This window comes from Musca autumnalis, unplaced genomic scaffold (assembly GCF_047663935.1).
Source record: "Musca autumnalis isolate F117 unplaced genomic scaffold, ASM4766393v1 scaffold_2, whole genome shotgun sequence".
Classification (NCBI taxonomy): Eukaryota; Metazoa; Arthropoda; class Insecta; order Diptera; family Muscidae; genus Musca; species Musca autumnalis.
The window spans coordinates 21,602,681-21,630,125 of NW_027411755.1; the positions used below are offsets into that span (position 1 = coordinate 21,602,681).

Here is a 27,445-nt window from a genome sequence, read left to right on the forward strand (position 1 = left end):
TGAAAACTGAATTATAAATTTATTTTTTATTTTTCTTTTTATTTATTTATATCTTTATAATTGAAAAATACAAAAATAAGGAGATCAGAATTTAATAAACAAAAATTAAAATTCAAAAAACATTTTAGGTCGCAAATATAAGCGGACAAAACTAAAGCACCCCCATTTGAGGTACAGCAAAAACTATTGAAATCAATATTTCGTTGCTTATCCTCTATTCTGGATGACACAATCACATCTTTTAGGCATAAAGGATACTAAATTATTAATTATTGCAGGCGAAATAATCGGTTTTCGGAAAATTTAGCTTAAATCCTCAAAATACTGAAAATCGGAAGTTACCGTTATATGGGGGCTACACCCAAACGTGAACCCAGGTCCACGATTTTTGGTGAATATGTTTTGTGACCACTAGGAACCCTAAGTACCAAATTACAGCTAATTTAGTAGAAAATGTGGCTTAAATATCCGAAATACCGAAGATCGGAGGGTACCGCTATAAGGGGGCTATACCAAAACATTAGCCGATATTGTTCATATTCATCCAAAAATGATGCTACAGCATTCTCTGGTCAAATACTAAATCCCTTAGGTTTAAAAATTAGCAAAAGAACGAATTGCAAAAGAACGATAGACGACGGCTTATTCAGTCGACGACCAGCAAAAACCCTTTCGCCTCCATGTTTTACAGCGTCTTTGCAATATTTAGGATTTAACGGTTGCGCATTTGGTCCAAGCCTTTTACCATCTGAATACTTTAAATTAAACATAGATTCATCGGAAAACAGTTCAGATGGGTCTTGGAGAATGCCAGTCTGGCTCCTTCATTTTTATTGGATATGAAAGTTTTTTTTTTTGCTGGTCGTCGACTGAATAAGCCGGCGTCTATCGTTCTTCTGCAATTCGTTCTTTTGCTAATTTTTAAACGTTAGCGTATTGTATTTGACTAGTGGATGCTGTAGCATCATTTTTGGATGAATATGAACAATATCGGCTAATGTTTTGGTATAGCGGTATCTTCCGATCTTCGGTATTTCGGATATTTAAGCCACATTTTCCTACTAAATTAGCTTTAATTTGGTACTTAGGGTTCTTAGTGGTCACAAAACATATCCAAAAAAAAACCTTGGACCTGGGTCCACGTTTGGGTATAGCCTCCATATAACGGTACCTTCGGATTTTCAGTATTTTGAGGATTTAAGCTAAATTTTCCGAAAATCAATTATTTCGCCTGCAGTAATTAATAATTTAGTATCTTCTATACCAAAAAGATGTGATTGTGTCATTCAGAATAGAGGATACGCAACGAAATATTGATTTCAATAGTTTTTGTTGTACCTCAAATTGGGGGGTGCTTTAGTTTTGTCCGCTTATATTTGCGACCTAAAATATTTTTTGAATTTTAACTTTTGTTTATTAAATTCTGAATTCCTTATTTTTGTATTTTCCAATTATAAAGATATAAATAAATAAAAAGAAAAATAAAATATAAATTTATAATTTAGTTTTCATAAAAAAACAAATTAAAAAGTATCAGTCGGCCTTGCCGACAGAGATATACCCTCAGCCTGTGCAAATTGAAACACTTTTTTCACAAAAAGAAACTTATGTATTTAGGGGGTTTCAAAATTTTGGTCGTATGAACGGACAAAAATGTTAATTAGGATTAAAGTTAAAAAATTTTGCGGAAAATTTACTTAAAGGAATGGTCCGACATAGACCATGGGGGTGCCATAGGGGGTTTTTACACCCTTCGGACTGTTTTCTCAAGAAGTATGGACTTGTCCCTGAAACAACTTTTACCATCGTAATTGAGGCAGCGAATGTAAGTTGCCCCAACAAAAATCAAAGTGATTTAATAGCAGGTCTTAAAGTGAACTTATCCAAAATTTTGTGTGGGAGGTACGGGATGGAGTAGATATTTGTCCACTCCATATTCCATATTCGATCCTGATCTATATGTGGTAAATATTATGAGAATGTGTAAAGTATGGACCAAATCGGTCACTCCCATCAAGAGTTATCGTGCGCAAATTTTTTCCGAATATTTTCGAACTTTTGTGGGGTAGGTACCTGTAGATAAGCCATATCGGTCCACTCCGATATGGCTTATCTACGAACTTAAACTAAGTTTGGAAACAATATTACGAAGGCCAAATTTTGGCCGGAATCGGCATTTCCGTTCGAGAATTATCTTGCGCTTCCACCCATAAACATGGTGTCATAGGGTTTGTTTTTCAACTTTCAGGCTATTTTTTCAGGAAGTATGGACTTGCCCCTGAGGAAACTTGTACCTTCGTATAGGGGACAGTGAATACAAAATCTTACAACAAAAACCAAGGCGATTCGAGAGCAGGTCCTAAACTGAACTTTTCCGAAATTTTGTGTGGGAGGTACTCGAAGGAGTTTACCGATTGAGTCCATATTGGAACCTCATCTAAGTCTGGTAGAAATTTCATAATGTGCAATGTATGGACCAAATCGGTTACTTCCTTCAAGACTTATCGCACGCACAAATTTTCCGAACATTTTCGAACTTTTGTGGGGGAGGTACCGGAAGGAGTGGACCGATATAATCCATCTTTGAACTTGAACTAAGTTTGGACAAAATATTACGAAAGCCAAATTTTGGACCGAATCGGCAGGTCCGTTCGAGAGTTATCATGCGCTCCAACCACTACACACGGTGTCATAGGGTTTTTTGTAACTTTTTGTAACCCCTAATGAAACTTACAGCGTCGTATACAGGACAGCGAATACAACTTGAGTAAACAAAAATCAAAGCGATTCGAGACCAGGTCCTAAACTGAACTTTTCCGAAATTTTGTGTGGGAGGTACCCGAAGGAGTGGACCAATTGAGTCCATATTGGAACTTCTTCTAAGTTTGGTAGAAATTACACGATGTGCAAAGTATGGACCAAATCGGTTATTCCCTACAAGAGTTATCGTGCGCACAAGTTTTCCGACAATTTTTGAACATTTGTGGGGGAGGTACCTGAAGGAGTGGACCTATATGGCCCATCTTCGAACTTAAATCGAATCTGGACAAAATATTTCGATACCCAAAATTTGAACCGAATCGATTGATCCGTTCGAGAGTTATCGTGCGCACCAGCCAGCCAGACAGACGGACAGACAGACAGACAGACGGACGGACATTGCTAGATCAACTCAAAATTGTCTGAAACGGATATCGTACAAACATACTTGGGGTTTAAAACCATTATTTCGATGAGGCACATTTTTGGTCGTATCAAAGTGTAAATACCCTCTTTAGCCTAAAGGCTGAGGGTATAATTATCATTTCAAAAAAATTTACTGAGGGGGTGCTTTAGTTTTGGCCGATACTGTATATTTTTGTAGTTGACCGTATCCTAAATTATCTGTGGACCAGAATCTGAGAAAAAAGTATAAAAATCGAATATTTTTGTTGTTGTTGTAGCAACGCATATATGTTCGTTCGTGTATTATTTCAGTTATCAAGTTCCTCTGTATCCAGACTCAAGAATTCTGCAACCTGGACTGGTTGCGTCCATAAAGAATGGGGAGACAGGTGAGTGGGGTTAGCTGGGCAGTTGAATAAATGCAGAGTATCGTGTGGTCCCAATCCACATGCTGAGCATATGTTGGGTATCGTGGCGTCAATTCTGGCCCAATACGAATTGAGGCGGCTGCATCGTCCGGATCTTAACTGAGCTAAAACCACTCGTGTTTGCCTTGGCAGCTGGTGTTCTTCTGCTGCGATGGATGGGGGATGGTTTCCAAGTACGGCATTCACACTGTATCTTCGTACTGCTTGCGCAACCATGTTGGTGTGAATGCGATTCAAGCCTGCCTGATAGGCTCGTTGATCTAGCGGTTCTCTTTTATACTTTTGGACCTCTCCCTCTAGATCATGAAGGTCTCTCCTGACGTGCCTGGGTGGGGGGAGCCTGTCCATTAAATCGTGACAGGGATGCTCACTGCGGTAACACCCAAGCAGGTACTGCATCGACAACGTCTTATTGTGCTGACGTACCGGTAAAATCTTCGCCTCCTCATGGAGATGGTCCACTGGTGTCATAAGGAGGCACCCTGTTGCAGTCCTCAGGGCGGCATTCTGGCAGGTTTGAATCTTCTTCCACTGCGATGCACAGCGATTTGAGAACCTTGTTCCTACTTCTGATCTTATTGCAAATAGCTGTGGCATGCGCGGACGACTTGAACATGCTATCGAACGTTACACCAAGTATTTTAGGGTAGTTAGTTGTCGGAATCAGTGCAACATCGACCAATATGTTCAGTGGGAGCCTCATCTCAGCCGTCCATGTTGTGAACAGCGTGGCTGTGGATTTAGCGGCGTATATTTTCATATTCCTCAGAAGGTAGAACTGCACTAGGTCAGCTATGTAGACATTTAACCTATCACATATGTCATCGACGATAGGACCCGACGCCAAAATCGTACAATCATCCGCATACATCACGATCTCTATGCCGTCTGGAGGGTGTGGAGGTTAAACAGTTCCGGAGATATCACCCCTCCTTGGGGAACTCCCTGTTTCACTCTACGGGTTTTGGACTTCTTGTTTCTGAATTCTACAAACGGCTGGCGTCCACACATATAGTTGATTACCCAACGTTTCAAACATGGCTGGAGATTAGTTTTCTCTATATCCTCGAACAGCTTGGCATGGTTGACGGTATCGAAGGCCTTCGATAGGTCAAGAGCCACCATGACTGTTCGGTCGCACGGCCTTTTCTGGTTCAGTCCTCTACTGATATGTGTATATATGGCGTCTAATGCTGTTGTAGTACTATGCATTTTCCGAAATCCATGTTGATGATGGGCAACTGGAAAGCACCTTCACATCTTGGGGAGGAGTAGCGCCTCTAGGATCTTTGCTACTGGCGACAGGAGTGAAATCGGCCTGTACGATTCACCTCTGCTGGCATCCTTGCCAGGCTTCAGTAGCGGGACCACCCTGCCAACTTTCCAGGCATCCGGTACAACATGGGTGGCTAACGATGGGTTGAGAACACTTGTTAAATACTCAACTCCAGGTTAATCCAGCTGCTTAAGCATTACCATCGATATTCGGTGCGGGCCCAACGCTTTGGATGATTTAGCGTTTCGGATGGCATCTGCAACATCGCTCATCGTAAATTGTGGTGGTACCTCATCGGCTGGAAGAGCTCTTCTTATACGGCGTAGCACACTTCTCTTCGCCCTATCACTCTCGGGGTGCTCTATGAACTGCCAGTTAAAATAACGCGCGCACCTCTTTGGGTCAGTTACTGTTTAGCCGTTAAAAGTAACAGCCGTTCTGTCATCCTTCTTTTCCGGACTCGAGAATGATTTAACCGTTGCCCACAATTTACTTATTACTGCACCAATGTTGCATTGCTTCAGATGGTCCATCCACTTTTTCCGCTTATGTTCGCCCACTAGCCTGTTGACTTCAAGAGTAAGTTCTCTAACTCTTGGGTCTTTGGGGTTCGTACGACGAAGCTCATCACGTTCATTAGCTAGTCCCGTCGCCTCTGCAGGGAAATTTGGTCTTATTTCGGGTATTCGACCAGCAGGTACGTAGCGAGCGGCTGCTTTAGTGATGATGTCTCGGAAAGTTCTCTCAGCTACCCGAGGATCTTAGGGAGTGGGCAATTGTCTGAAGCGGTGATTGGTAAATTCTCTGGTTCAGAAAAGTACGGCGTTCAGATGTTATGAAGTCGGGTGGTCTGTTTACGGAGACGATGATAGGGAGGTGGTCCGAACTAAGGGAAATGACGGATTGCCAGGATACGTCATTTATCAAACCTGGTGCCACAATGGTGATATCTGGCGAGCTGTGGCTATTTCCTCTAATCCTCGTAGGAGCGTCTTCATTCAACGCGCAAAACGTGGAGCTATCGATTTGCTCTGCCAGCGCTGTACCCTTTGGTCATTTCCTAGGACGGAGTGCACAAGACGGTTATCGCCCTCTAAAAGCAAACTAATATTGGGCATATAACGCCGGGCACAGCTATTCATCGGCAGTATGTACACATTAAGCAGCTCTACCTCGGCAGTACCACACTTTACTGCTACCCCCATACACTCCATGTATGGGTCACTAGAGCCAAGGTCAAGCGGGATAGGTCTGTACTGGACAGACTGGTGTATTAGGAAGGCAAGTCCTCCTCCTCCGCTTCTTGTGCGATCCTTCCGCAAAACGTTGTAACCATCACAACGTAAGCTACAGGTGGCGGTGAGCTTTGTTTCCTGGATCGCGGCGACCATGATGTTTTTCCGACTCATAAAGTCCACAATTTCACTGACCTTATTGCGGAGACCGTTGCAATTGAATTGCAGGAATGATGCATTTCTGGGCCGTTGAACAACAACATGTGGTGTTAGATGCTGCATTTGTTGTTGTTGTTGTTGGGGAGACTGCGGGGGCGTCTCGTATTCCGACAACGACGAAGAGTCAGACGACGACGTAGAAGACGCACTGGGTGATGTGCTGACGCAGCAAGCAGCAACATACCTTTCGCTGTAATCCCGGGTGCTACTAAGGCCAGAGCACCCCCGAAAATGCACCCATTCCATACATCCATTACATCTCACCATTGTTGACATGTGGTGGATGCGGATATGGCAAACGGAACAGATCCATACTGGCCCGGCACGGACCAGAAGAGATCGGAGCAGGCATTCCGGGATAAATTGCCGCTCCCATGGTGAAAAAAAAACACAAACACATAACTGTTGAGGTGACGACCCTGGTCGAAGATTCCTCCGAGTCAATCCGGTGCATAGAACCGACCGTCGCGGGATTGCGAATATTTTTAAAAGTGTTTTCTTATTTTTCCTTTAAGAACTGTTCATCATACAGAGTTCGTATGTTCCAAAAAGTTTTTGCTGATGTCTTTGCTACATTATTGTGGTTGATTGTTTTTTTCTACAGAGTTCGTATGTTCTAGAAAGTTGTTTACTGAGATATAGAGTAAATTTTTGTAAATGCTTGTTTGCTTCAATTTTGATCAGTTTGATATTTGTAGACAAAAATCCGAAAAAAAAATAAGAGAAAAATATAAAATATAAAATCTTGTTTCAATAATCGAGAATTTTTTAAAACATATTTATTTGTTCAATAATCATGGATTTTACCTAAAATATTTTTTCAATAATCGTGGATTTATTAAAAATATTTTTTCAATTATCGTGAATTTTTTTAGAAAATATTTTCTCAACAAACGGGAATTTTTTAAAAAATATTGGTTCTTATGTTATAAAAAATATTTGTTCAATAGTCGTGGATTTTTAAGAAATAAAAAATATTTTTCCATAGTTGTTGATCTAAAAAAAACTTTTTTTAAATTTTTAAAAAATGTTTTTTTCATAGAAGTGAATTTTTTTGGTAATCGTAATTTAGGTTTTTTCAATAATCGTGGATATAATTTTTTTAATTATGACAAATTTTATTTTTTATAATCGCGGATTTTTTTATTTTTTCAATATTCGTGAATTTTTTAAAATATTTTTTCAATAGTCGTGGATTTTTTCAATAATGAAGAAAGTTTTAAGACATATTTGTTCAATAATCTAGTCATGGTTTTTTTTAAATTTTTTCAAATAATCGCGAATTTTTTCAGAAAATATTTTCTCAACAAACAAAAATATTTTTTTAATAAACGTGAACTTTTTAAAAATTTTTTTTTATTTTTAAATAATCATGAATTTCTAAAAAAATATAAAATTGTAATACATAAATATATATATATATATATATATATATATATATATATATATATATATATATATATATATATATATATATATATATATATATATATATATATATAATCGTGGATTAAAGGAAAATGTTAAATTATCGTGGATTTTTAAAATAATATTTTTTAATTGAAATATTGTTGCGATTTGTGAAAAATATTATTTAAAAAACCCACGATTATTGAAAAAACATTTTTCAAAATTGTTTAAAAAAATATTTTTTTTAAATCCCACGATTATAGAAAAAACATTTTTTAAAAAATACACAATTATTGAAAAAACATCATTTAAAAAGTCCACTATTATTGATAAAAACAAATAAAAAATCCACGATAATTGAAAAAATACATATTTTTTTTAAAATCTACGATTTTTAAAAAAGAAAGATTAAAAAATCCACGATTATTGACAAAACATTTTTTAAAAAATTAACGGTTATTAAAAAAATATTTTTTAAAAAATTCCCGATTATTAAAAAATATGCCTTACAAAAAATTCACGAATATTTAAAAAATATTTTCTAAAAAATGCAAGGTAATTAAACAAATTCACGGATATTAAAAAAATTAAAATGAAAAATTAAAAATCCACGATTATTGATAAAATATTAAAAAAACACGATTATTGAAAAAATATTTTTTAAAAGAATCCACGATTATTGAAAAAATATTTTTTAAAAGAATCCACGATTATTGAAAAAATATTTTTTAAAAAAACTAAGATTATTGAAAAACTATTTTTTTAAAAACTCCACAATTTTTATTTTTTTTAAATCCACGATTTTTAAAAAATAAATTTAAAAAATCCACGATAATTGAAAAAAATATTTTTCAAAAATCCACTAATATTGAAAAAGACTTTTTAAACAAATCCACGATAATTGAAAAAATATTTTTCAAAAATCCACTAATATAGAAAAAGACTTTTTAACAAATCCACGATAATTGAAAAAATATTTTTCAAAAATCCAAGAATATTGAAAAAGACTTCTTAAAAAAATCCACGACTATTGAAAAAAATATATGTATATTTTTTTAAACAAATCCACGATTATTGATAAAACATTTTTAACAAAGAAACGGTCATTAAAAAAATATTTTTTAAAAAATCCACGAATATTAAAAAAAATTATTATAAAGAATTCACGGCAAGTAAAAAAATTCACGGATTTTAAAAAATTAAAAAGAATCCTCGATTATTGAAAAAGTTTAAAAAATCCACGATTATTGAAAAAAAAAAATATCTACGATCATCGAAAAAAATTTAAAAATCCTCTATTATTTAAAAATGTTTTTTTTTTTTTAATCCACGATTATTGATAAAATATTTAAAAAAACACGATTATTGGCAAATATTTTTAAAGGAATCGACGATTATTGAAAAAATATTTTTATTTGAAACAAAAAAATCCACGATTATTGAAAAATAATAATAAAATCAAAGATAATTGAAAAACTATTTTTTTGAAATAATTGAGGGTTTAGGAAAAATATATATTTAAATAAAAGTTCTAAAGTTTAAAAAAATCCAGGTTTATTGAGAAAATATTTTTAAATAATCAAGTATATTTTTAAACGGTATCATGTGTATATTGTGCCCAAAATTTTTAAATTCTTTTTCATATGCCTTTAGATAAAATCAAAAATTTTCACGTTTACGAAAGCAATCTTCAATCAAAATTATTAATTCTTATCACTTATTTCGCCTGTATGTATTTTTATTATTAGGTCTGCTTTTACACATATCAATCAAATATCTGGATAATATTATTTCAGTTTAGTTTTTGGGTCCCTTTTTTAAACCCACGATTACCGAGAAAAAAAATTAATACACGATTTGAGAATTTTATATAAATCCACGACTATTGAGAAAATATTATTTTGACAAATTTACGAGAATATTTTCCAATGAGAAGTTTTTCCCTGGCAACCAATAAAAAAATGCCAACACTGAGAAAATATTATTTAAAAAAATCTACAATTTGTGAAAAATATTATTTAAAAAAAAAATAATTTAAAAAAATTAAGTTTCAGTGTTTTATTTAGAAATGCACTTAAAACTAAAAAATAATTTGTCGCTTAGCCTCAATATATATATTCTATCTCATGATAGAATCTCTCAAATTAAACGCTTGCATTTAAATTATGAATGGTGGCAAAATTAAACGGTAAGCGTTTTATTTGAGAGATTCTATCATGAGAAATAATATATATATTGAGGCTAAGCGACAAATTATTTTTTAGTTTTAAGTGCATTTCTAAATAAAACACTGAAACTTAATTTTTTTAAATTATTTTTTATTTTTAACTTTTTAGTAAATGCATTTTTTGACCACTGAGATCCCCAAATGCCGAATTACAGTCCATTTGAGCAGAAAATGTAGATTAAAATGCTTGAAATTGGGTGGTACAGTTATATGGATGCTATATTAAACCTTGACCTGCGTCCACAATTTTTAGTGGTGAAGTTCCTTGACTATTGAGAACTCCAAATGCCAAGTTACAGCAAATTCGGGCTAAAAATGAAGACAAAATCCTCAAAATACCAGAAGTCGGGTGGTACCGTTATATGGAGGCTATAGGAAAAAATGGACCCATATTGGTTTTGGTTTCATATTCATGTATTGTCATCTAAATCTGAAAAATGTGCAGAGTGTTAGTTCGATTGGTCAACTGCAACCGTGCTAAAAATCAGTTACCAGATTTTAAAAGGGGGTCAAGTTAGACACCGTAAAAACACTGTAAGAATGGACCAATATTAGTTTTGATTTCATATTCATGTATTGTCATCCAAATCTGAAAAGTGTGCAAAGTTTAAGTACGATTGGTCACCTGCAACTACGTGAAAAACGAGTTCCCAGATTTGAAAAGCAAAATACCGAAAATCGGGTGGTACCGTTATATGGGGGCTATACGAAACAATGGACCCATATTTGTTTTGATTTCATATTCATGTATTGTCATCTAAATCTGAAAAGTGTGCAAAGTTTTAGTTCGATTGGTCAACTGCAACCGTGTTAAAAATCAGTTAACACTGTAAGAATGGACCAATATTAGTTTTGATTTCATATTCATGTATTGTCATCCAAATCTAAAAAGTGTGCAAATTTTAAGTTCGATTGGTAAACTGCAACTATGTGAAAAATGAGTTACCGGATTTGAAAAGCAAATTAGATAAAACACTGTAAAACAGTGTAAAAATGGACCAATATTGGTTTTGATTTCATATTCGTGTATTGTCATCCAAATCTGAGAAGTGTGCAAAGTTTTAGTTCGATTGGTCAACTGCAACCGTGTTAAAAATGAGTTACCAGATTTGAACTAAACACACACCAAGGCAAGTTAAATAAAACACTTTAATAATAATAATAAAAACACGATTATTGAAAAAAAAAACATTTTTTAAAATGTTTAATTTTTTTTTTTAACCCACGCCTATAGAAAAAAATTTATTTAAAAATCGCGATTATTAAAAAAATATCCTTTAAAAAGTGCACTATTAGTGAATTTTTTTTTTTTAAATCCACTTAAAAAGTGCACTATTATTGGAAAATTTTTTTTAAAAAGTCCACTTACTATATTGAAAAAATATTTGTTTAGTTTTGGTATCGTTTGCCTTATTAATGTTGATGTTTGTGGTATTGTTTGGCTATAGGCTTTTCATAAATAAAAATCGTTTTTGTGATTTTTAATATTGAAGTAAGCTCGCTGACTATTAGACAACGACAACTTTCTTTAATTCCCTGATGATGATTGGAGATTCCAATCGAAATATTGGAAAAATATTTTTTAAAAAACCACGATTATTGAAAAAATATTTTTTAAAACTCCACTATTTTTGAAAAAGAAAATTTAAAAAATCCACGACAGTTGAAAAAAGTATTTTTTTTTTAAATTCACGAATGTTGCAATTTTTTTAAATATTAACGATTATTGATAAAATATTTTTTTAAAAACTCCAATATTATTGAAAAATTATTTTTCTTTTAATATCCACGATTTTTGAAAAGCAAAATTTAAAAATTCCACGATAATTGAAAAACTAGTTTTTTTACAAATCCATGAATATTGAAGTCATTTTAAACAAGTAAAAAAGTATCAGTCGGCTTTGCCGACAGAGACATACCCTCAGCCTGTGCAAATTGAAACACTTTTTTCACAAAAAAACTTATGTATTTAGGGGGTTTCAAAATTTTGGTCGTATGAACCGACAAAAATGTTGATTAGAATTAAGGTTCAAAATTTTTGCGGAAAAGGTACTTAAAGGAATGGACCGACATAGACCATGGGGGTGCCATAGGGGGTTTTTACACCCTTCGGGCTGTTTTCTCAAGAAGTATGGACTTGCCCCTGAAACAACTTTTACCATCGTAATTGAGGCAGCGAATGTAAGTTGCTTCAACAAAAATCAAAGTGATTCAATAGCAGGTCTTAAAGTGAACTTATCCAAAATTTTGTGTGGGAGGTACGGGATGGAGTGGACAAATATAGTCCATATTCGAACCTGATCTATATCTGGTAGATATTATGAGAATGTGTAAAGTATGGACCAAATCGGTCACTCCCATCTAACTCGTGCGCACAATTTTTCCGAATATTTTTGAACATTTGTGGTGTAGGTACCTGAAGGAGTGGACCGATATGGCTTATCTACGAACTTAAACTAAGTTTGGAAACAATATTACTAAGGCCAAATTTTGGCCGGAATCGGCATTTCCGTTCGACAATTATCTTGCGCTTCCACCCATAGGGTTTGTTTTTCAACTTTCAGGCTATTTTTCAGGAAATATGGACTTGCCCCTGAGGAAACTTGTACCTTCGTATAGGGGACAGTGAATACAAGATGTTACAACAAAAACCAAGGCGATTCGAGAGCAGGTCCTAAACTGAACTTTTTCGAAATTTTGTGTGGGAGGTACTCGAAGGAGTTTACCGATTGAGTCCATATTGGAACCTCATCTAAGTCTGGTAGACGTTTCATAATGTGCAAAGTATGGACCAAATCGGTTACTCCCTTCAAGAGTTATCGTACGCACAAATTTTCCGAACATTTTCGAACTTTTGTGGGGGAGGTACCGGAAGGAGTGGACCGATATAATCCATCTTTGAACTTGAACTAAATTTGGACAAAATATTACGAAAGCCAAATTTTGGACCGAATCGGCAGATCCGTTCGAGAGTTATCTTGCGCTTCAACCACTACGCACGGTGTCATAGGGTTTTTTGTAACTTTTAGGCTATTTTCTCAGGAAGTATGGACTTGCCCCTAATGAAACTTACAGCGTCGTATAGAGGACAGCGAATACAACTTGCGTAAACAAAAATCAAAGCGATTCGAGACCAGGTCCTAAACTGAACTTTTGCGAAATTTTGTGTGGGAGGTACCCGAAGTAGTGGACCGATTGAGTCCATATTCGAACCTCATCTAAGTTTGGTAGAAATTACTCGATGTGCAAAGTATGGACCAAATCGGTTATATCCTACAAGAGTTATCGTGCGCAAAAGTTTTGCGACAATTTTTGAACATTTGTGGGGGAGGTACCTGAAGGAGTGGACCTATCCATCTTCAAACTTAAATCGAATCAGGACAAAATATTTCGATAACCAAAATTTGAACCGAATCGATTGATCCGTTCGAGAGTTATAGTGAGCACCAGCCAGACAGACGGACGGACATTGCTAGATCTACTCAAAATTGTCTGAAACGGATATCGTACAAACATACTTGGGGTCTAAAACGATTATTTCGATGAGGCACATTTTTGGTCGTATCAAAGTGTAAATACCCTCTTTAGCCTAAAGGCTGAGGGTATAAAAATTCACGACTATTGAAAAAAATATTTTTTTTTTTAATCCGCGATTATTGATAAAAAATTTTTTTAAAAAATAAACGGTTATTAAAAAATATTTTTTAAAAATCCCAGATTATTTAAAAAAATATGCCTCCGCGAATATTAAAAAAGTATGCAAATTTGCAATCTTGGATGTATATATTTATAAATAAATATATAGGAGCTCCTAATTTGTCTAGCAACAACAACATCTAATATCCCTGAGGATGCTAACTTAACCAGTTAACGAAACAATCGTCGCATGGCGTTTGATGTGTGTGGGACTTCGCTAGATATCAATTTCTCAATATAATCTCCCTAGGTCATATAGCTCGATTAATTAAATTAATTAAAAACCTCACTAATATTGGCGTTCGCCTTAACAAAGCAAAACTTAAAATAAAAATTAAAAAAATAAATAAATTTATCCGTGAATTAAAAAATTAAAAAGAATCCACGATCATTGAAAAAAAAATTAAAAATCCACGATTATTGAAAAAAAAATATGCGAATCAACGATTATTGAAAAAAAAATAAATATACACGATTATTGAACAAAAATTAAAATCCACTATCATTTAAAAATGTTTTTTTAAAAATCCACCATTATTGATAAAATATTGAAAAAACACGATTATTGGAAAATATTTTTTAAAAATCCACGATTTTGAAAAAATATTTTTTTAAAAATATTTGAAAAAAAAACCTCGATTATTGAAAAATAATAATAATAATAATAATATCCGGGATAATTAAAAAAAACTATTTTTAAATAATTGAGAATTTAGAAAATATATATATTTAAATAAAAGATCTGAAGTTTAAAAAAATATCCAGAATTATTGAGAAAATATTTTTAGAAGGTATCATGTATTTATTGTCTCTAAAATTTTTAAATTCTTTTTCATATGCCTTTAGATGAAATAAAACATAAAACAAGCAATCTTCAATCTAAATTACTTATTCCTGTCACATAGATTTCACATTTATTTCGCCTGTATGTATGTTTGTTATTAAGTCTCCTTTTACACATATCAATCAAATTTCTGAATAATATTCTTTCAGTTTAATATCGTCATACGTTTTTGGGTCCCTTGAAAAAAAAAACACCAAATGGACTTTTCATGTTAGCCTTCAGTTTCATTGTCATAGCAATTATTAATTATGTGTCCTCATAATGTCCTCTTAAGAAGTGGAGCATTTTCTTGATATTTCACAAAAAAAAAAAAACAGAAATGAAAGAGAAGCTGCTGTATTAAATTAACAGCAAAGTTTTGTACAACTTCAAAATGAAATCATGCCTAAGTACCTTAGAATGAAATATGAAGGTTATAGTTAGCAGCGAGTTTTGTAGCATTTGTAAGTATAATAGAATGTAGTTTAAGTTTCTGTGAAATTCACAACTGAAGTATATTTTAAGGCAAAATTATACTTTGCAACGAAAAGTGGCAGCTACTCATGCCTTGACCTACTTGAAAAGACTTGAAAATATGTCTTAAATTTATTTTTGTAGCAAAATTTTAAAGTGGTCTATTGAAATAGCAAGCGAACAAATGTTACACTCCGAGTTTATGCTTGTGGGCCACGGTTCGCAATAAAATTAGCCTAAACCTTTTTCTGGGTACTTTATCATTTTTATTAGTCTTAAATCCCATAATATTGTTTATGTTCTTCTGCTGCTTCTTCTCCATGTTGGAAAAATGCAAAGTTTGCAAAAGAGAACGAAACGCAAATACCCAGTGCGTTGTCAGCAGCCGCAGCAGTTATGGCAAAACAGCCACAGTTTGAAATATATATTTTGCTGGCTTTGAAGGTCAAGTGCTCAGGCTAAAAGATTTTCAAGATTTCTTTTCTGTTTTTTTTTCGTCTTCGTATTTTTATTGGTTTGGCCAAAGCAAAAAAAAACGCATAATTTCAGAGTTGAGTAAATCTTCTGCTTGAATGCCAATAAAAATCTATTGCCATATATTGTAGATTATATTTTCTCGTTGTTGTTGTTGCTGCTGCCGTTACTGTTGCCAACTTACATAAATATTTATGGCTTTTGTAATGGATGTTTCACTAAATTGAAGTATACTTTTAGGTTAATGTTCAAATTAAGGTTAATTGTATAATTTAAGGCTGGTTGCTTGAATGTTGGCTACCTAGGCATTATGAGTTGATCATGTATTTGGGGTTAAGGTAGATTAGGTAGCAGATTGGCCCTTGAATTCTTCCACATTAATAATAATGAATTATATAATTTATATTTGAAGTTGGAATTAGTTTCACTTTGTGGAAATAGGTGTAAAGGTAGCGGATCAATGATAGAGAGAAGCTCGGACATAAATTTTATGGAATAGTACTAATACGGACTTGAGATAGGCACTCATTTAAAAATCAAGGATTTTTTTAAAAACGATTTTCAATAATCGTGGATTTTTTAAAAATTAATTTTTCAATAATCGTGGATTTTTTAAAAATTAATTTTTCAATAATCGTGCACTTTTTAAAAAATAATTTTTCAATAATAGTGCACTTTTTAAAAATCAATTTTTCAATAATCGTGCACTTTTTAAAAATTAATGTTTCAATAATCGTGGATTTTTTAAAAATTAATTTTTCAATAATCGCGGTTTTGTTAAAAATTAATTTTTAAATAATCGTGGATTTTTTAAAAATTAATTTTTCAATAATCGTGCACTTTTTAAAAATCAATTTTTCAATAATCGTGCACTTTTTAAAAATTAATTTTTCAATAATCGTGGATTTTTTAAAAATTAATTTTTCAATAATCGTGGATTTTTTAAAAATTAATTTTTCAATAATCGTGATTTTTTTTAAAATTAATTTTTCAATAATCGTGGATTTTTAAAAATTAATTTTTCAGTAATCGTGGATTTTTTTAAAAATTAATTTTTCAATAATCGTGGATTTTTTTAAAAATTAATTTTTCAATAATCGTGGATTTTTTAAAAATTAATTTTTCAATAATCGTGGATTTTTTAAAAATTAATTTTTCAATAATCGTGGATTTTTTAAAAATTAATTTTTCAATAATCGTGGATTTTTTAAAAATTAATTTTTCAATAATCGTGGATTTTTTAAAAATATTTTTTCTATAATCGTTGGTTTTTTAAAAAATATTTTTTCAATAATCGTGGATTTTTTAAAAATTAATTTTTCAATAATCCTGGATTTTTTAAAAATTAATTTTTCAATAATCCTTGATTTTTTAAAAATAATTTTTCAATAATCCTGGATTTTTAAAAATTAATTTTTCAATAATCCTGGATTTTTTAAAAATTAATTTTTCAATAATCCTTGTTTTTTTAAAAATTAATTTTTCAATAATCGTGGATATTTTAAAAATTTATTTTTCAATAATCGTGGATTTTTTAAAAATTAATTTTTCAATAATCGTGGATTTTTTAAAAATTTATTTTTCAATAATCGTGGATTTTTTAAAAATTAATTTTTCAATAATCGTGGATTTTTTAAAAATTAATTTTTCAATAATCGTGGATTTTTTAAAAATTAATTTTTCAATAATCGTGGATTTTTTAAAAATTAATTTTTCAATAATCGTGGATTTTTTAAAAATTAATTTTTCAATAATCGTGGATTTTTTAAAAATTAATTTTTCAATAATCGTGGATTTTTTAAAAATTAATTTTTCAATAATCGTGGATTTTTTAAAAATTAATTTTTCAATAATCGTGGATTTTTTAAAAATTAATTTTTCAATAATCGTGGATTTTTTAAAAATTAATTTTTCAATAATCGTGGATTTTTTAAAAATTAATTTTTCAATAATCGTGGATTTTTTAAAAATTAATTTTTCAATAATCGTGGATTTTTTAAAAATTAATTTTTCAATAATCGTGGATTTTTTAAAAATTAATTTTTCAATAATCGTGGATTTTTTAAAAATTAATTTTTCAATAATCGTGGATTTTTTAAAAATTAATTTTTCAATAATCGTGGATTTTTTAAAAATTAATTTTTCAATAATCGTGGATTTTTTAAAAATTAATTTTTCAATAATCGTGGATTTTTTAAAAATTAATTTTTCAATAATCGTGGATTTTTTAAAAATTAATTTTTCAATAATCGTGGATTTTTTAAAAATTAATTTTTCAATAATCGTGGATTTTTTAAAAATTAATTTTTCAATAATCGTGGATTTTTTAAAAATTAATTTTTCAATAATCGTGGATTTTTTAAAAATTAATTTTTCAATAATCGTGGATTTTTTAAAAATTAATTTTTCAATAATCGTGGATTTTTTAAAAATTAATTTTTCAATAATCGTGGATTTTTTAAAAATTAATTTTTCAATAATCGTGGATTTTTTAAAAATTAATTTTTCAATAATCGTGGATTTTTTAAAAATTAATTTTTCAATAATCGTGGATTTTTTAAAAATTAATTTTTCAATAATCGTGGATTTTTTAAAAATTAATTTTTCAATAATCGTGGATTTTTTAAAAATTAATTTTTCAATAATCGTGGATTTTTTAAAAATTAATTTTTCAATAATCGTGGATTTTTTAAAAATTAATTTTTCAATAATCGTGGATTTTTTAAAAATTAATTTTTCAATAATCGTGGATTTTTTAAAAATTAATTTTTCAATAATCGTGGATTTTTTAAAAATTAATTTTTCAATAATCGTGGATTTTTTAAAAATTAATTTTTCAATAATCGTGGATTTTTTAAAAATTAATTTTTCAATAATCGTGGATTTTTTAAAAATTAATTTTTCAATAATCGTGGATTTTTTAAAAATTAATTTTCAATAATCGTGGATTTTTTAAAAATTAATTTTTCAATAATCGTGGATTTTTTAAAAATTAATTTTTCAATAATCGTGGATTTTTTAAAAATAAATTTTTCAATAATCGTGGATTTTTTTAAAATTAATTTTTCAATAATCGTGGATTTTTTAAAAATTAATTTTTCAATAATCGTGGATTTTTTAAAAATTAATTTTTCAATAATCGTGGATTTTTTAAAAATTAATTTTTCAATAATCGTGGATTTTTTAAAAATTAATTTTTCAATAATCGTGGATTTTTTAAAAATTAATTTTTCAATAATCGTGGATTTTTTAAAAATTAATTTTTCAATAATCGTGGATTTTTTAAAAATTAATTTTTCAATAATCGTGGATTTTTTAAAAATTAATTTTTCAATAATCGTGGATTTTTTAAAAATTAATTTTTCAATAATCGTGGATTTTTTAAAAATTAATTTTTCAATAATCGTGGATTTTTTAAAAATTAATTTTTCAATAATCGTGGATTTTTTAAAAATTAATTTTTCAATAATCGTGGATTTTTTAAAAATTAATTTTTCAATAATCGTGGATTTTTTAAAAATTAATTTTTCAATAATCGTGGATTTTTTAAAAATTAATTTTTCAATAATCGTGGATTTTTTAAAAATTAATTTTTCAATAATCGTGGATTTTTTAAAAATTAATTTTTCAATAATCGTGGATTTTTTAAAAATTAATTTTTCAATAATCGTGGATTTTTTAAAAATTAATTTTTCAATAATCGTGGATTTTTTAAAAATTAATTTTTCAATAATCGTGGATTTTTTAAAAATTAATTTTTCAATAATCGTGGATTTTTTAAAAATTAATTTTTCAATAATCGTGGATTTTTTAAAAATTAATTTTTCAATAATCGTGGATTTTTTAAAAATTAATTTTTCAATAATCGTGGATTTTTTAAAAATTAATTTTTCAATAATCGTGGATTTTTTAAAAATTAATTTTTCAATAATCGTGGATTTTTTAAAAATTAATTTTTCAATAATCGTGGATTTTTTAAAAATTAATTTTTCAATAATCGTGGATTTTTTAAAAATTAATTTTTCAATAATCGTGGATTTTTTAAAAATTAATTTTTCAATAATCGTGGATTTTTTAAAAATTAATTTTTCAATAATCGTGGATTTTTTAAAAATTAATTTTTCAATAATCGTGGATTTTTTAAAAATTAATTTTTCAATAATCGTGGATTTTTTAAAAATTAATTTTTCAATAATCGTGGATTTTTTAAAAATTGATTTTTCAATAATCGTGGATTTTTAAAAATTAATTTTTCAATAATCGTGGATTTTTTAAAAATTAATTTTTCAATAATCGTGGATTTTTTAAAAATTAATTTTTCAATAATCGTGGATTTTTTAAAAATTAATTTTTCAATAATCGTGGATTTTTTAAAAATTAATTTTTCAATAATCGTGGATTTTTTAAAAATTAATTTTTCAATAATCGTGGATTTTTTAAAAATTAATTTTTCAATAATCGTGGATTTTTTAAAAATTAATTTTTCAATAATCGTGGATTTTTTAAAAATTAATTTTTCAATAATCGTGGATTTTTTAAAAATTAATTTTTCAATAATCGTGGATTTTTTAAAAATTAATTTTTCAATAATCGTGGATTTTTTAAAAATTAATTTTTCAATAATCGTGGATTTTTTAAAAATTAATTTTTCAATAATCGTGGATTTTTTAAAAATTAATTTTTCAATAATCGTGGATTTTTTAAAAATTAATTATTCAATAATCGTGGATTTTTTAAAAATTAATTTTTCAATAATCGTGGATTTTTTAAAAATTAATTTTTCAATAATCGTGGATTTTTTAAAAATTAATTTTTCAATAATCGTGGATTTTTTAAAAATTAATTTTTCAATAATCGTGGATTTTTTAAAAATTAATTTTTCAATAATCGTGGATTTTTTAAAAATTAATTTTTCAATAATCGTGGATTTTTTAAAAATTAATTTTTCAATAATCGTGGATTTTTTAAAAATTAATTTTTCAATAATCGTGGATTTTTTAAAAATTAATTTTTCAATAATCGTGGATTTTTTAAAAATTAATTTTTCAATAATCGTGGATTTTTTAAAAATTAATTTTTCAATAATCGTGGATTTTTTAAAAATTAATTTTTCAATAATCGTGGATTTTTTAAAAATTAATTTTTCAATAATCGTGGATTTTTTAAAAATTAATTTTTCAATAATCGTGGATTTTTTAAAAATTAATTTTTCAATAATCGTGGATTTTTTAAAAATTAATTTTTCAATAATCGTGGATTTTTTAAAAATTAATTTTTCAATAATCTTGGATTTTTTAAAAATTAATTTTTCAATAATCGTGGATTTTTTAAAAATTAATTTTTCAATAATCGTGGATTTTTTAAAAATTAATTTTTCAATAATCGTGGATTTTTTAAAAATTAATTTTTCAATAATCGTGGCTTTTTAAAAATTTATTTTTCAATAATCGTGGCTTTTTAAAAATTAATTTTTCAATAATCGTGGCTTTTTAAAAATTTATTTTTCAATAATCGTGGATTTTTAAAAAATATTTTTTCAATAATCGTGGATTATTTAAAAATTAATTTTTCAATAATCGTGGATTTTTAGAAAATATTTTTTCAATAATCGTGGATTATTTAAAAATTAATTTTTCAATAATCGTGGATTTTTAAAAAATATTTTTTCAATAATCGTGGATTATTTAAAAAATATTTTTTCAATAATCGTGGATTATTTAAAAATTAATTTTTCAATAATCGTGGATTTTTAAAAAATATTTTTTCAATAATCGTGGATAATTTAAAAATTAATTTTTCAATAATCGTGGATTTTTAAAAAATATTTTTTCAATAACCGTGGATTTTTAAAAAATATTTTTTCAATAATCGTGGATTATTTAAAAATTAATTTTTCAATAATCGTGGATTTTTAAAAAATATTTTTTCAATAATCGTGGATTATTTAAAAATTAATTTTTCAATAATTGTGAATTTTTAAAAAATATTTTTTCAATAATCGTGGATTTTTAAAAAATATTTTTTCAATAATCGTGGATTTTTTAAAAATTAATTTTTCAATAATCGTGGATTTTTTAAAAATTATTTTTTCAATAATCGTGGATTTTTTAAAAATTATTTTTTCAATAATCGTGGATTTTTTAAAAATTATTTTTTCAATAATCGTGGATTTTTTAAAAATTATTTTTTCAATAATCGTGGATTTTTTAAAAATTATTTTTTCAATAATCGTGGATTTTTTAAAAATTATTTTTTCAATAATCGTGGATTTTTTTAAAATTAATTTTTCAATAATCGTGGATTTTTTAAAAATTAATTTCTCAATAATCGTATATTTTTTTAAAATTAATTTCTCAATAATCGTAGATTTTTTAAAAATTAATTTTTCAATAATCGTGGATTTTTTAAAAATTAATTTTTCAATAATCGTCGATTTTTTAAAAATTAATTTTTCAATAATCGTCGATTTTGTAAAAATTAATTTTTCAATAATCGTGGATTGTTTAAAAATTAATTTTTCAATAATCGTGGATTTTTTAAAAATTAATTTTTCAATAATCGTGGATTTTTTAAAAATTAATTTTTCAGTAATCGTGGATTTTTTAAAAATTAATTTTTCAATAATCGTGGATTTTTTAAAAATTAATTTGTCAATAATCGTCGATTTTGTAAAAATTAATTTGTCAATAATTGTGGATTTTTTAAAAATTAATTTTTCAATAATCGTGGATTTTTTAAAAATTGATTTTTCAATAATCGTGGATTTTTTAAAAATTAATTTTTCAGTAATCGTGGATTTTTTAAAAATTAATTTTTCAATAATCGTGGATTTTTTAAAAATTAATTTGTCAATAATCGTGGATTTTTTAAAAATTAATTTGTCAATAATCGTGGATTTTATAAAAATTAATTTTTCAATAATCGTGGATTTTTTAAAAATTAATTTTTCAATAATCGTGGATTTTTTAAAAATTAATTTTTCAATAATCGTGGATTTTTTAAAAATTAATTTTTCAATAATCGTGGATTTTTTAAAAATTAATTTTTCAATAATCGTGGATTTTTTAAAAATTAATTTTTCAATAATCGTGGATTTTTTAAAAATTAATTTTTCAATAATCGTGGATTTTTTAAAAATTAATTTTTCAATAATCGTGGATTTTTTAAAAATTAATTTTTCAATAATCGTGGATTTTTTAAAAATTAATTTTTCAATAATCGTGGATTTTTTAAAAATTAATTTTTCAATAATCGTGGATTTTTTAAAAATTAATTTTTCAATAATCGTGGATTTTTTAAAAATTAATTTTTCAATAATCGTGGATTTTTTAAAAATTAATTTTTCAATAATCGTGGATTTTTTAAAAATTAATTTTTCAATAATCGTGGATTTTTTAAAAATTAATTTTTCAATAATCGTGGATTTTTTAAAAATTAATTTTTCAATAATCGTGGATTTTTTAAAAATTAATTTTTCAATAATCGTGGATTTTTTAAAAATTAATTTTTCAATAATCGTGGATTTTTTAAAAATTAATTTTTCAATAATCGTGGATTTTTTAAAAATTAATTTTCAATAATCGTGGATTTTTTAAAAATTAATTTTTCAATAATCGTGGATTTTTTAAAAATTAATTTTTCAATAATCGTGGATTTTTTAAAAATTAATTTTTCAATAATCGTGGATTTTTTAAAAATTAATTTTTCAATAATCGTGGATTTTTTAAAAATTAATTTTTCAATAATCGTGGATTTTTTAAAAATTAATTTTTCAATAATCGTGGATTTTTTAAAAATTAATTTTTCAATAATCGTGGATTTTTTAAAAATTAATTTTTCAATAATCGTGGATTTTTTAAAAATTAATTTTTCAATAATCGTGGATTTTTTAAAAATTAATTTTTCAATAATCGTGGATTTTTTAAAAATTAATTTTTCAATAATCGTGGATTTTTTAAAAATTAATTTTTCAATAATCGTGGATTTTTTAAAAATTAATTTTTCAATAATCGTGGATTTTTTAAAAATTAATTTTTCAATAATCGTGGATTTTTTAAAAATTAATTTTTCAATAATCGTGGATTTTTTAAAAATTAATTTTTCAATAATCGTGGATTTTTTAAAAATTAATTTTTCAATAATCGTGGATTTTTTAAAAATTAATTTTTCAATAATCGTGGATTTTTTAAAAATTAATTTTTCAATAATCGTGGATTTTTTAAAAATTAATTTTTCAATAATCGTGGATTTTTTAAAAATTAATTTTTCAATAATCGTGGATTTTTTAAAAATTAATTTTTCAATAATCGTGGATTTTTTAAAAATTAATTTTTCAATAATCGTGGATTTTTTAAAAATTAATTTTTCAATAATCGTGGATTTTTTAAAAATTAATTTTTCAATAATCGTGGATTTTTTAAAAATTAATTTTTCAATAATCGTGGATTTTTTAAAAATTAATTTTTCAATAATCGTGGATTTTTTAAAAATTAATTTTTCAATAATCGTGGATTTTTTAAAAATTAATTTTTCAATAATCGTGGATTTTTTAAAAATTAATTTTTCAATAATCGTGGATTTTTTAAAAATTAATTTTTCAATAATCGTGGATTTTTTAAAAATTAATTTTTCAATAATCGTGGATTTTTTAAAAATTAATTTTTCAATAATCGTGGATTTTTTAAAAATTAATTTTTCAATAATCGTGGATTTTTTAAAAATTAATTTTTCAATAATCGTGGATTTTTTAAAAATTAATTTTTCAATAATCGTGGATTTTTTAAAAATTAATTTTTCAATAATCTTGGATTTTTTAAAAATTAATTTTTCAATAATCGTGGATTTTTTAAAAATTAATTTTTCAATAATCGTGGATTTTTTAAAAATTAATTTTTCAATAATCGTGGATTTTTTTAAAAATTAATTTTTCAATAATCTTGGATTTTTTAAAAATTAATTTTTCAATAATCGTGGATTTTTTAAAAATTAATTTTTCAATAATCGTGGATTTTTTAAAAATTAATTTTTCAATAATCGTGGATTTTTTAAAAATTAATTTTTCAATAATCGTGGATTTTTTAAAAATTAATTTTTCAATAATCGTGGATTTTTTAAAAATTAATTTTTCAATAATCGTGGATTTTTTAAAAATTAATTTTTCAATAATCGTGGATTTTTTAAAAATTAATTTTTCAATAATCGTGGATTTTTTAAAAATTAATTTTTCAATAATCGTGGATTTTTTAAAAATTAATTTTTCAATAATCGTGGATTTTTTAAAAATTAATTTTTCAATAATCGTGGATTTTTTAAAAATTAATTTTTCAATAATCGTGGACTTTTTAAAAATTAATTTTTCAATAATCGTGGATTTTTTAAAAATTAATTTTTCAATAATCGTGGATTTTTTAAAAATTAATTTTTCAATAATCGTGGATTTTTTAAAAATTAATTTTTCAATAATCGTGGATTTTTTAAAAATTAATTTTTCAATAATCGTGGATTTTTTAAAAATTAATTTTTCAATAATCGTGGATTTTTTAAAAATTAATTTTTCAATAATCGTGGATTTTTTAAAAATTAATTTTTCAATAATCGTGGATTTTTTAAAAATTAATTTTTCAATAATCGTGGATTTTTTAAAATTAATTTTTCAATAATCGTGGATTTTTTAAAAATTAATTTTTCAATAATCGTGGATTTTTTAAAAATTAATTTTTCAATAATCGTGGATTTTTTAAAAATTAATTTTTCAATAATCGTGGATTTTTTAAAAATTAATTTTTCAATAATCGTGGATTTTTTAAAAATTAATTTTTCAATAATCGTGGATTTTTTAAAAATTAATTTTTCAATAATCTTGGATTTTTTAAAAATTAATTTTTCAATAATCGTAGATTTTTTAAAAATTAATTTTTCAATAATCGTGGATTTTTTAAAAATTAATTTTTCAATAATCGTGGATTTTTTAAAAATTAATTTTTCAATAATCGTGGATTTTTTAAAAATTAATTTTTCAATAATCGTGGCTTTTTTAAAAATTAATTTTTCAATAATCGTGGCTTTTTAAAAATTAATTTTTCAATAATCGTGGCTTTTTAAAAATTTATTTTTCAATAATCGTGGATTTTTAAAAAATATTTTTTCAATAATCGTGGATTATTTAAAAATTAATTTTTCAATAATCGTGGATTTTTAGAAAATATTTTTTCAATAATCGTGGATTATTTAAAAATTAATTTTTCAATAATCGTGGATTTTTAAAAAATATTTTTTCAATAATCGTGGATTATTTAAAAAATATTTTTTCAATAATCGTGGATTATTTAAAAATTAATTTTTCAATAATCGTGGATTTTTAAAAAATATTTTTTCAATAATCGTGGATAATTTAAAAATTAATTTTTCAATAATCGTGGATTTTTAAAAAATATTTTTTCAATAACCGTGGATTTTTAAAAAATATTTTTTCAATAATCGTGGATTATTTAAAAATTAATTTTTCAATAATCGTGGATTTTTAAAAAATATTTTTTCAATAATCGTGGATTATTTAAAAATTAATTTTTCAATAATTGTGAATTTTTAAAAAATATTTTTTCAATAATCGTGGATTTTTAAAAAATATTTTTTCAATAATCGTGGATTTTTAAAAATTAATTTTTCAATAATCGTGGATTTTTTAAAAATTAATTTTTCAATAATCGTGGATTTTTTAAAAATTATTTTTTCAATAATCGTGGATTTTTTAAAAATTATTTTTTCAATAATCGTGGATTTTTTAAAAATTATTTTTTCAATAATCGTGGATTTTTTAAAAATTATTTTTTCAATAATCGTGGATTTTTTAAAAATTATTTTTTCAATAATCGTGGATTTTTTAAAAATAATTTTTTCAATAATCGTGGATTTTTTAAAAATTATTTTTTCAATAATCGTGGATTTTTTAAAAATTATTTTTTCAATAATCGTGGATTTTTTAAAAATTATTTTTTCAATAATCGTGGATTTTTTAAAAATTATTTTTTCAATAATCGTGGATTTAAAAAAAAATATTTTATAATCGCGGATTAAAAAAAAAATATTTTCTAATCGTGGATTATTTAAAAATTAATTTTACAATAATCGTGGATTATTTAAAAATTAATTTTTCAATAATCGTGGATTTTTTAAAAATTAATTTTTCAATAATCGTGGATTTTTTAAAAATTCATTTTTCAATAATCGTGGATTTTTTAAAAATTCATTTTTCAATAATCGTGGATTTTTTAAAAATTAATTTTTCAATAATCGTGGATTTTTTAAAAATTCATTTTTCAATAATCGTGGATTTTTAAAAATTCATTTTTCAATAATCGTGGATTTTTTAAAAATTAATTTTTCAATAATCGTGGATTTTTTAAAAATTAATTTTTCAATAATCGTGGATTTTTTAAAAATTAATTTTTCAATAATCGTGGATTTTTTAAAAACTAATTTTTCGATAATCGTGGATTTTTTAAAAATTAATTTTTCAATAATCGTGGATTTTTTAAAAATTAATTTTTCAATAATCGTGGATTTTTTAAAAATTAATTTTTCAATAATCGTGGATTTTTTAAAAATTAATTTTTCAATAATCGTGGATTTTTTAAAAATTAATTTTTCAATAATCGTGGATTTTTTAAAAATTAATTTTTCAATAATCGTGGATTTTTTAAAAATTAATTTTTCAATAATCGTGGATTTTTTAAAAATTAATTTTTCAATAATCGTGGATTTTTTAAAAATTAATTTTTCAATAATCGTGGATTTTTTAAAAATTAATTTTTCAATAATCGTGGATTTTTTAAAAATTAATTTTTCAATAATCGTGGATTTTTTAAAAATTAATTTTTCAATAATCGTGGATTTTTTAAAAATTAATTTTTCAATAATCGTGGATTTTTTAAAAATTAATTTTTCAATAATCGTGGATTTTTTAAAAACTAATTTTTCGATAATCGTGGATTTTTTAAAAATTAATTTTTCAATAATCGT

At 26.2% G+C, this 27,445-nt stretch overlaps 1 protein-coding gene across 1 annotated transcript in view; it reads left to right on the forward strand.

The window, feature by feature from the left end:
• The window catches only part of Ddr (discoidin domain-containing receptor 2), a 978,256-nt gene that overhangs the window by 341,908 nt on the left and 608,903 nt on the right, over positions 1-27,445 (forward strand). The window lies entirely within an intron of this gene.